Genomic DNA, 11,416 nt, shown 5'->3' with positions numbered 1-11,416 from the left:
TTTATATAATGAGCTCACAAAATTTAACCTAAGCTCTATAAACAAACGATATTATATACACTAACAGAAAGAGGTAGACGTAGCCTCATAATAGTCTAGCAATAATATAGCTCAGATTCACATTTGGGTAGCAAAGTTAAATATTAAACCTAAGCCCAATAATTTACAGATCAATATTTGATATTTTTAGCATTCAAGGGAGGTAGCAATTGGGTAGCAAAGTTAAATTAATTTGTTATGCCGTGCAGGAAAATGCATCTTCAACCAATGTAGCAACCCAATTAGCAAATGAAAAAGTAGTAACTGATCCTGTATATTTACATGGTAAGATAAGTTAAAATTTGAAGAGTAGATTGGATAGACAAACTTTTTTTTGATACAAGGCTATATATTAATTTATACTATGGAGTGGGGAATAAATTGGTTGCGAATTTGTTCCCGAGATACAAACTTAAGACCTCTCACTTACAAGTGAGTATGAATACTATTAGACCGTAATACTAAGTAACATAGTGACAAACTTTTAAATAGCATAAAAGTGCCACATGTGTTAGCAAAGAACACTTTTAAAGAAAAAACTTTGGTAACTCTCGTGAATATGCTATTAGTTTGACAGTTGAACATTGTATCCCAACATTGTTTTGTGTCACTAATACAAAATGCATCGGACACAGACAATGATTCTTCCTAGACTTAATTAATTATTTAAGTTGTAAATAGCTTTTTCATATAGGAAACTTGATATATCACCTGAACTTATTATAAACCATGTTTTATGATAAAGAGGCAAGGATTATAGAGATCACAAGTGGTTCAAACCCCATCATTTGTCACGTAGCACCTTCATGTTTTCTATCAACCTAAAGAAATCTGCAGATTCCACAAGGATAAGACAACGAAAATTACTACAGTTTGCTGTATATTCAGAAGCACGAAAAGTTTGGGACTGTACAGAAACTCAAAAGGTTCACTTCTTTTGTTTAGTTTTTCTCTACTTTGGTGTCTATTTGATTTGCTTAACTAAATCTTTTACATGGTTCCAACCTATAAGTCATGGCATTTTGAATTCTCTCTATGGTCTTTGTTGATGCACAAAATCAGTGAGGACTTTGGTACAACAGAAAGTGTTAAGTTTGTGACCTTCGCTAGATTGCTCCGGTCACTAGTGTAGATAAGTATGTAAATGGATAGGGACAAGGAAGCAAACACAAGATATTTGTGGTTCACCCAGATTGGCTATGTCCACAGAGTAGAGGAGTTCTCATTAATTGTGAAGGATTTACACAAGTACATAGGTTTAAGCTCTCCTTTAGTGAGTACTAGTGAATGATTTAGTACAAATGACTTTAGGAAATATTGTGAGAGAATGATCTCTATTTATAGAAGAGAGTTTCTAGTTTCATGTTGACATTGACACGTGTCGTGTTGTGATTGGCTTCTGATGTTGACACGTGTCGCGCTATGATTGGCTTCTGATGTCGACACGTGCTGTGATTGGCTTCTAATGTCGACACGTGTCGCACTGTGATTGGCCTCCTAGTTGGAGGGAAACTCTTCTGGGTCCTTGACGGTATAACGTTGACCGGTGCTCAGTAGTTTCGAGATTGGTCAAATATGGTATAAACAGTCTTAATTATTAATTGTAACATTTATCAAATATCTAGCACATATTACATCGGATCATTAATGATTCTGATTGATAGCCTAAATGTATAGTATGTGAATAGAAATTTACGGCTTAATTTTCATGTATTGCATAATTTTGGTTTATAAGTACATAAGTCCTTGTTTGTTCTTCAAGGAAACAAAAAAGGACACAAAGAGATATCCTTCCTAATAAAGGACTTTAATATTTACACAATATTTACATTTCTATTTTCCTAAAGATTATTCATGCCAATACCCCCCCTTAAGTTCGATAATAGATGTCACACATGCCCAACTTGATAAGTGAGTCACTAAAAAGCCTACTACACACGGCATGAGTGAGAATATCTACAAGTTGCTCTTTTGAGTTCACAAACGGTATTGACACAATCTTCTTCTCAAGCTTTTCCTTAATGAAGTGTAGATCCACCTCTACATGCTTCATTCTGTCATGATGTACCGGATTCTCTGCAATCTCTCGCGCCGACTTATTGTCACTGTACAAATTTGTTGCCTCCTTTTGTTTGAAACCAAGACCCCAAAGCAATTCATGCAACCAAAGAACTTCACACACTCCATGCGCCATGCCCCATGCCTCTAAATTCGGCCTCCGCAGAAGACCTAGACACCACCTTTTGTTTCTTACTCCTCCAAGTAACTAAATTCCCTCTAATGAACGTAAAGTATCCAGAAGTAGAATGCTTATCAGCCACATCACCTACCCAATCAGCATTAGTAAACCCCTCAATTCTTAAATGACCAAAATTTTTATACAAAATTTCTTTCCCTAGGGCAGATTGTAAATATGCTAAAATATGTATAACAGCCACCATATGATCCACACTCGGTGAGTGCATAAATTGACTTACCACACTCACTGCATAAGCTATATCCGAACGAGTGTGAGCTAAATAAATTAGTCTTCCTATCAATCTTTGATATCTGCCTTTATCCACTAGTTCCTGATCCAGATAAATTCCTAAGTGATGTTTCTCCACAATAGGAGAATTCACAAGTTTACACCCAAGCATACCTGTTTCCTTTAACAAATCTAGAACATAATTTCGTTGAGACAAGAAAATACCTTTAGACGAACGAGCAACCTCGACTCCAAGAAAATACTTTAAATCACCCAAACTCTTCATCTCAAGCTCAGTAGCAAGGGTTTTTTTGTTTTTTTTTTTTTCCAGTTTGACAATTTCATCTGAATTATCACCTATTATTATCATATCATCCACATAAATAATTAAGGATGTTACTTTATCGTTTCTCCATTTCACAAATAGCGTATGATCATAATGACTTTGATAATACCCATTCTTTCTCATGGCATGAATGAATCTCCCAAACCATGCACGAGGTGACTGTTTAAGCCCATAAAGTGACTTTTGCAATCAGCACACTACCATTTTCCCCCTAGCATTATATCTTAGAGGAAAATCCATATATAATTCATCCTCCAGATGTCCATGAAGAAAAGCATTTTTTGCATTAAACTGTTTCAATGGCCAATCCAAATTTGCAGCTAATGAGATAAGAGCTCGTATCGTATTCATCTTAGCTATCAAAGAAAAAGTTTCCTGATAATCAACACCATACATTTGAGTATATCCTTTTGCTACCAACCTTGCTTTGTACCTGTCTAGTAATCCGTTAGCTTTGTATTTAACTGTGAAAACCCATCGGCACCCAACTGGTTTTTTTCCTTTGGTAGTTCCACTACTTCCCATGTCTTATTATTCTGTAGTGCCATCATCTCTTCATCCATTGCTTTAGCCCATTCTTGATTCTTCAAAGCATCTTCCACTCAAATTGGTACTTAAATTAACTCCACATTGTTCACCCAAACTTGATGTTCGGGTGAAAGATTTTTACATGACACATAATTGGCTATTGGATACTTCATTTTTCCTTCCGGAGAAAACCTGTCAGGAGGTACACCACAGTTTTGCCTTGGTGGCAACTTATATGTACTTATAACATCATTAGCTACATGAGCATCAATAGTACTTACCTCAGGGATATTTAGAGAAGACGTATTGGACGACGACACTATTGACCTAAAGAGAGGGGAAGAAGTAGCCTCAGCAGGAGTCTCGGTGGTACTAGTATTAGGTTCGGAGATAACCTACGGTGGAGCTATATATTTGGTAAAAGCTGGCTGAACGCCAGCATATGGACTTTTGGCAACGCCTTACTGTGGAGAACATTATTCTTCGGCAAACAACTACTGAACACCTGCAGTAGTCTCGGTAGGAAGGGATCGAGGCTCTACTGCACAGTTGGCATGGCATTGTCACGGTGCACTCCCCTTGAAGCAATTATCACGTCGTCTTGTACATCCAACCACCCAAAATCACCATCAAGATCACAAATACTAGCATTCTCCCCCTTGTGATTGGAAGGTGATGATGCTGGAGTATAAAAATATTCCGATTCACAAAAAGTAACATCCGTTGTGACATAAATGTGTCAGGTTTCAGGGTGGTAGCACTTATAAGTTTTCTGTTGGGATGAAAATCCAATGAAGACACTGAAGGATTTATTTTGAAAAACATGTTCATTTGAGCAACATCATATAGCATGCAATTAACAATTAAAGGCGGAATCATGCTTGTATGCACTCAAAAACAAAACATTACCATGAAATTCAAAGCCTAGTAGATTGGTGAACCAATAATCAACTCAAAAACAAAGTGAGTTGAAATTAATACCTTTGTAGATTCCTCTTTGCATAAGCAAAGGCTAATCACCCAAAGAGATAGGGCCTTCATTCCTTGCTTCTTAGATCCATGGATTTGGATGAAAGAATAGGTTTCTCCAAGTTCCCAAAATTGAGAACCTCTAAGTCTCTTCACCAAGGTTAGATTGTAGAAGAAATGAGTGACCTTGGAGTAGTAGGATTGCTAGATGTACCCTCCAAGGTGTTGGCCTTTTTAGAGAGAAAATGGAGAGACAATTCTCACCAATTTTCCCCAAAATTAACCCTCAATAATCTTAATGAATATTTGGCTATAAAGTCATTTATATAGTCACTTCTTTAAGTGACCTAAATAACCAAAACCCTAATTCATCACACTATGGCCGGCCATTTAGGGAGTTTTGGGCTTTTGGGCCTTAATGAATCTTTATTCATTAAATTGTCATACAACTTAAGTTAATGGGCTTGACGTTCGAAGCCCATTGGGCCTTAAGGTCCAAAACTATCCCGAAGTCTTTAACGAACTTATTCGTTTGATTAATTAACATATTAATTAATCCTTGCCATAAATAAATGATTAAACCATTTAATCATTCTTACTCATTTCCGTTTAATCTTCAATCTCCACCTTTTATGGTGTGCGATCCATTAGGTTCCTTTTAGCGAGGCAGTGGGCGATTAAAACCATTTTACATCGATTGTGAATTGAAACAATTTTCAATTCTCCCTTTAGTGGTTATACACGTATAGGGCTTCCACAAACCATGGTTAACGCCTAGCAGCATGTCATGGTTACCCAAGCTAATCAGAAGAGGATAGAGAACCTATTCAGTTCGGGATTACAAATGCAATACGGTCTTTCTCTAATCTAATACTCTTGACCACATTGTTTGGTATGATAGTTTATTTGTTCATGTCTACTATCCAATGTGAATCGTTTGCTTATATGATTTCCTTGAATGTGATTTGGAACACATTCCACAATCTCATTCATACTCTGGCCAGAGATTCCAAATCATATCATAGAGTATTCTCCCTCAACTGTTTGAAGGTTAGAGATCCCTTGTTGCGCATTCACTTGTCTCCATGACTAAGTGGCTTAACCCCAACGATGCTGTGACACCCCGAGGGGGTGAATTAGACATAATCAAAGATTAAGGACTTAACCACAAGACAACTGTGATGCCTCAGGTCAAAGGACTACTTTGCATTATCCCAACCATGAGTTCTCATGTGACATGGAATATAAGAACTCTTCGTTGATCACGTTCAGTGAACTCATTCTCTATTGAGCACCTACGTACTTGTCTTGATGTCACACACACCAATGACTCGAGACTAGTCACTCTCCCTGAGAGAAGACACAGTACGTACTGATCTTAACGGACTGTCAATGCCCAATTGGCAATCCTATGATCAGGAACATTTAGGATGTGTCTACGAAAGAATGGTCTCATTAATCTAACTTCATTAGATTGCATTCTCCCAATCACATATTCCTTGGACTTTATCGTTTAAGCATATAACATTTATATGAGACGGCTCAAACAATAATCTTTGCCCTTTATATGTAAACTAGATTAGTTTAACATGTGAAATGTCCGTAAAGTATCATCATATGATTGGCTTTAGAGCACATTTCCAACAATCTCCCACTTGCACTAGAGCCAATCAGCTTGGTCATCAGTATGATACCTCTTCTGTAGTCATTTCATAAATGGCTGAGTAGTAGGCCTAGTCAATGGATATCTATATGTTATCCATAGAAGCAACGTTTGAGAATAACGACGTCACCATTATACATGATTCTCAATCATGTGGTTCAGTCTCTCATTTGTGTTCGGATCTTGATGAGACCTTGATTCCCAGGCTTGAGCTATCGCCCCATTAGTGTCATACACTTTCTGGTTGGAATCGAATAGAGAGTTCATAAATGAACTTTCCCATCCAAACAACATTGTTGTAAACTTCTTATATGGCAATATATTTTGCATTCATAATGGAACACACTAAAGTCATTACTTTAATGTTTCCATCCAAATATCTCTTTAGTTATAATAAAGAGATATCTGTTTATCTCTTCATTCACAATGGAGAAACATCTAATGATGGATTAGATTCATAATCTAATACATTTACGCTTCCATTACGTTACTCTAATTCTTCCTCGATCTTTGAGGAATTTATCCTTTAGTATTTCTTAAATACTTAATGACTCACTTGACAGTTGCCATGGTTCTGATCCTGGGATTGCACTGATATCGTCTTGTACCGTTCTAGGTACAACTCATATCAATGTTTTTCATACAATATGAAATACATAAATCACCTTTCTGCGTATGCATAAAGGATTCTATTTACGCATTATTTCTTTGGGAGTCAAAGAGTACGTTCTCTTTGAGAAGAACAACTCCTTAGTCTTACTAGAGTTGTCCTTTTGATTGAAGTTTATCATCATATAAGAAACTTCCTAGCATCTCTTGTCTATTATTAGGGATTGATATAATCCAATTATATCCTAAAATCTATCATTATAGATTTACATCCCATGTATATAGACAATGTCTCCCATATACATTCTATCGTTATAGAATGCTTAAAGTCATAACTTTAACGAAGAAGTATTCTTTTCATTTCCAAAATATATCAAATATATATAAATTTTAGGAACATGATTAACTCCCACTAATCTTTTGTAAACCTAGTAAACAAAAGATTCATCTACATCTTTATGAGAAATCAAACGATTTGATCTTTTTCTCATAAGATGCAAATAGCTCCCACTAGCTTGCTAAGATCCACGATGGATGGATCTCTACAACTTACATATGTTGTGATTTATAGTTTTAGACATATATTATCAAGACTATCTTAATAATGGTTTCGGAAACCCATATTATGTCAAAACTTTGAATCATCATTTAGTTGTAGCTAGCAATCTTCGAATTAATTGAAACCAAGACTATCTCAAAGATGGTTTCTTCAAAGTCAACCATTCTCTTTGATTGTAGTCACCTTAAGTTACCAATTAGCTTATGAAGGTTTCATTATTTCGGGTCAAATGGTACTTTACCATTTCCTTGAGTATATATATCATATATACACTCAATGTAGTCAAAAGGATTTTCTTTCTTATTTCTTTCGAATTAAGAGGTGTAACTCTATGACATAGTCATAAAGTTCAAAACCATTCAACTGAGACGGTTTATAAATCCTTCTCGACTACCTTGGAGCTTTTGGTATAGGAACTAGATTGTTATATTTGTTGATTACTTTCTTGTCTCTCAAAGAACGCATTCTTTGAGTTCTATCAATCGTTTATTTGCTATTAGGCAAATCACATTGTAGGATTACAATGAACTACCCAACAAAACAACATTTGTTAGTTGGTTTATAGAAGCGATATCCAAAAGTTAATTTTAAGGATATCTCACAAGATTGTTATCAAACAAATATTGCTTATTAGCCCACAACCCCAAATCTTAACATGCTTAAGATTTGTCTTTCTTTCCAAGTACATCTTATGGAGTTATGAAAATTTTGGAAGATCTTTTAATTGACAATCATATTGTTTTAGAAGTATATATCCTATATATGGGTAATAGATAACATCTAACGAACTAAATCTTATTCGAGTTCGTTCTTCTCCTAATGGAGAAATTCATTATCTCATGATGCTCCTTTCCTTGATATCTTTCAAGGAAACTCATCTAAAGTGTTACTTTTCCTTGGATCAAATCTAAGGAGGTAAATACTTTAGACGTCTTACTCATCAACTAACATTATTTGAATTCTTTGAAACCTTTTGCAAAGTATTCGGACTTGTGTTTATTCAAAATAAACTATAGTCCAACCGAGAGTGATCTTCGGTGAATGTCATATAACATGAGTAGTATTATGTTGTGGACAAGTGCCACTAACATCTAAGTAAATTAACCTTTTGGGTTTTAAGCATCATTTTATTCTGAACAGTTAACACTACCATATCATCTCTACTATAGAGATAATCAATTAGATTACTATAATCCAATCATTGATTAATAAAGAATAATGTTTTGTCAAACAAAACATTTATCCATCTCTACTATAGTGACGAAATTAAATTCCTTAAAATTGGAATGTAAAGACAATCTTTGGTTTTTCCAATTTCTTTGGTAGTTCATATGAGGAAGTAAGTACAATCCGCTTTTGCAGAGATCTCTATTTTATTCACTTTCCGAATGTGAAGCACCTTTTCTTCTCTCATATATCTTCTACTTCTTATTAGTCACACTTTTACAACGATTTGTAAAACATAGTTACTAATACGGAATCAAGTATTCAAGTAGAAGAACCAACTGTTTTGAACTATTCAAGAACAATTTACAACACCTTCGAAAGGTGTGTCTTTGACATTTGCAAGACAATTCATGCAAATACCCCTTCCAATGTCCATCATTTCATAAAGAAAGTTTGTTCCCTTGGAATTATTTATCTTCTTTATTTGACTTTCACCTTTGACTACATTAGTCATGGTCCCTAAACTCCCACTATCTTTCTTGAAACCTTTTTCAATTGTGTTATACACATCAAACAATTTGGAGAGTATGTGGTTATTGTTCACTACATAGTTTACCATAAACTTAGTGAACCATTAGGATAGGGAAACAAAGGTGAAGTCCTTGCCTAGTTTCCGTCTCGTTAAGTGATTTAATCACTTCAACACTCAATAATTCAAAATCATCATAAGTCCATGTTAATGGACTTTTTTTTTGTCAACCAACCATTATGTTCTAAACATAATTACAAACTTTCAAGAGTTGTACAAGGCAACTCTCATTTCTTCATACAACAATTTGTAAGTGAAGAATCATGGCACATAAAGTGTCCATGCCCTTGTGCTTACTTCTCAAGTTCTTTGTTCAATTAACAAAGAAATAAGCACTAAGTGTTTGTATTGACTAAGGGTTGTTCAAAGCAACTCTTATTTCTTCATACAACAATTTGTAATTGAAGAATTATGACATTAAAAGTGTTGTCCTCTCTATGATAGACTTTTCTAACATATTCTTCTAATGATACATTATCAATAGGAAGATTGTGAGGATGAGACTACTTAGGTACATTTACAAGCCATTAAAGACAATCTATGGTTTTGTAGTACCAAGTCCGTAAACTAAACGTTCGGCTTTTATTTGTCAAGTGTTGGATAGCGTTTGCAAATATATTGGTAAACAAATACATAACGAATATAGATTGATTGATTTTAAGCCATTTGATTCGGGTCTTTAAATCAAAATAGCACCACCCACTATTTTTGGCAAATTCCATATCCCTCATTGGAATTCGAGAGTTTTGGATGAAACTCTTAGTAGGTTATGGGAGACTCACTACTACCAAGCCCACCTCAGAATTATATCATGTTGGCTAGCGTTAATAATAATGAGAGAGTACGCTTACTCATTTGCAACAACCTCTTGCAAGTACCCATCTAGTTTGGCCTCTAGAAAATGATGCCTCAGAATTATATCATGTTGGCGTCATTGTACTTAGTTAAGTCATTCCCACCATGCCTAGTTCGTGTAGGTGTTCAAGCATAGCCTCAGAATTATATCATGTTGGCTAAACTCGTTGCCTACCTCACTTCATCATGTATGTATATAGAACTCCTCCTGAGTGTAAGCACGCACTTTGTACTCCCCCATTATAGGGTGAAGCCGGTGTACGAGTCACAAATGATCGGAGCCTACCACGATGGAAGGCCACGAAATAGTGTTCTAAGCACTCTCCGCTTATCAACTTAATATTGGTTTGGTTGAGGGTTTTAGGTCTCATCACAAATCAATATACATTTTAATCTCTATTAAAACAATTTTGGTCCTATTACAACTATTGGTCCATATGATTGTTTTAGTTGTACATAATACTCCCACTATGCTTTTAAAACGGTTTTTAAAGCAAGAGTATATGTTACTACTAACATAAGGTTTGCATTCATTTGATGGACTATATAGTTGCCTTAGGGCCTTAGGATGACTATGAACCTTTGTTTAGATTCAACACGAGCCTTGTGTTGAATCTCGGTCTAGGGATGGAGATTGATTTTAGTTACGCGTTTAATCACATTAAGGCGTGTTGTCTTAGGGGCGTTGGACCCAATTACTTCATTTTCATGCATATCATATAAACCAAGAAAGAAATACTTCAAAGTAAAGGATGAGCTTATGCTCATTACAACATTTGCATAAAACAAATTACCTTAAAGTAAAGAAGGACTTATGCCCTTTTACAACATTTGATCAAATCAAATTACAACCAAAATCTAATCTACACATTCCCATGGTTCAAACAAATTTGAAACGCCTTTCACATAGCTCAATTATATTAGGCTTAGGTTCATAATCATCCTTTAATTAATTAACGCTTTAACTAATTAATTGAATGCAACATTTTCATTTGGTTTTTGTATCCATAAAATTGATTTAAGTGGAGCTAAACAAAATGAAAATCCAATTCTCATTTAAAGAGACAAAACAATTTTGTTCTCATCCTATTTGGGCCATCATGCAATAACCACAACTTTTTGGGCCATATTGCGAAAACATAAACTTTTGGGGTCACTTTGTAAAAACACAAAAGTCACTACTTCATGTAAATACAACTAGAACCCAAAATTTAAATAAATTCAAAAACTTCATTAAAGGAGCAAAACAATTTGTCCTTTAGCGTTTTTAGGCCTTAACGTCAAAACGTAAACTTTCGGGTCAAAGTACAAATACACAAAATTATCAAAACTTTATGTAATTGCATAAAAGCCCCAAAAATACCCTATTTTATTAGGGTGGCCGGTTTTTAGGGATAAAAAGGAGTGGTGGGTGTTTTGATTTATTAGTTTTGTCAAAAACAATCAAGTAGTGCTTTCACCTTTCATAAAAATAATATATGTTTTGATGATTGATATTTCTTTCATCATTTATACAAATATTTAACACTTTAAATACTTTCATAAAAATAATATATGTTTTGATGATTGATGTTTCCATCATCATTTATACAAATATTTAACACTTTAAATACATGATAAATCAT

This window comes from Malus domestica, chromosome 14, assembly GCF_042453785.1.
Source record: "Malus domestica chromosome 14, GDT2T_hap1".
NCBI lineage: Eukaryota > Viridiplantae > Streptophyta > Magnoliopsida > Rosales > Rosaceae > Malus > Malus domestica.
This window is presented reverse-complemented; position numbering follows the sequence as displayed.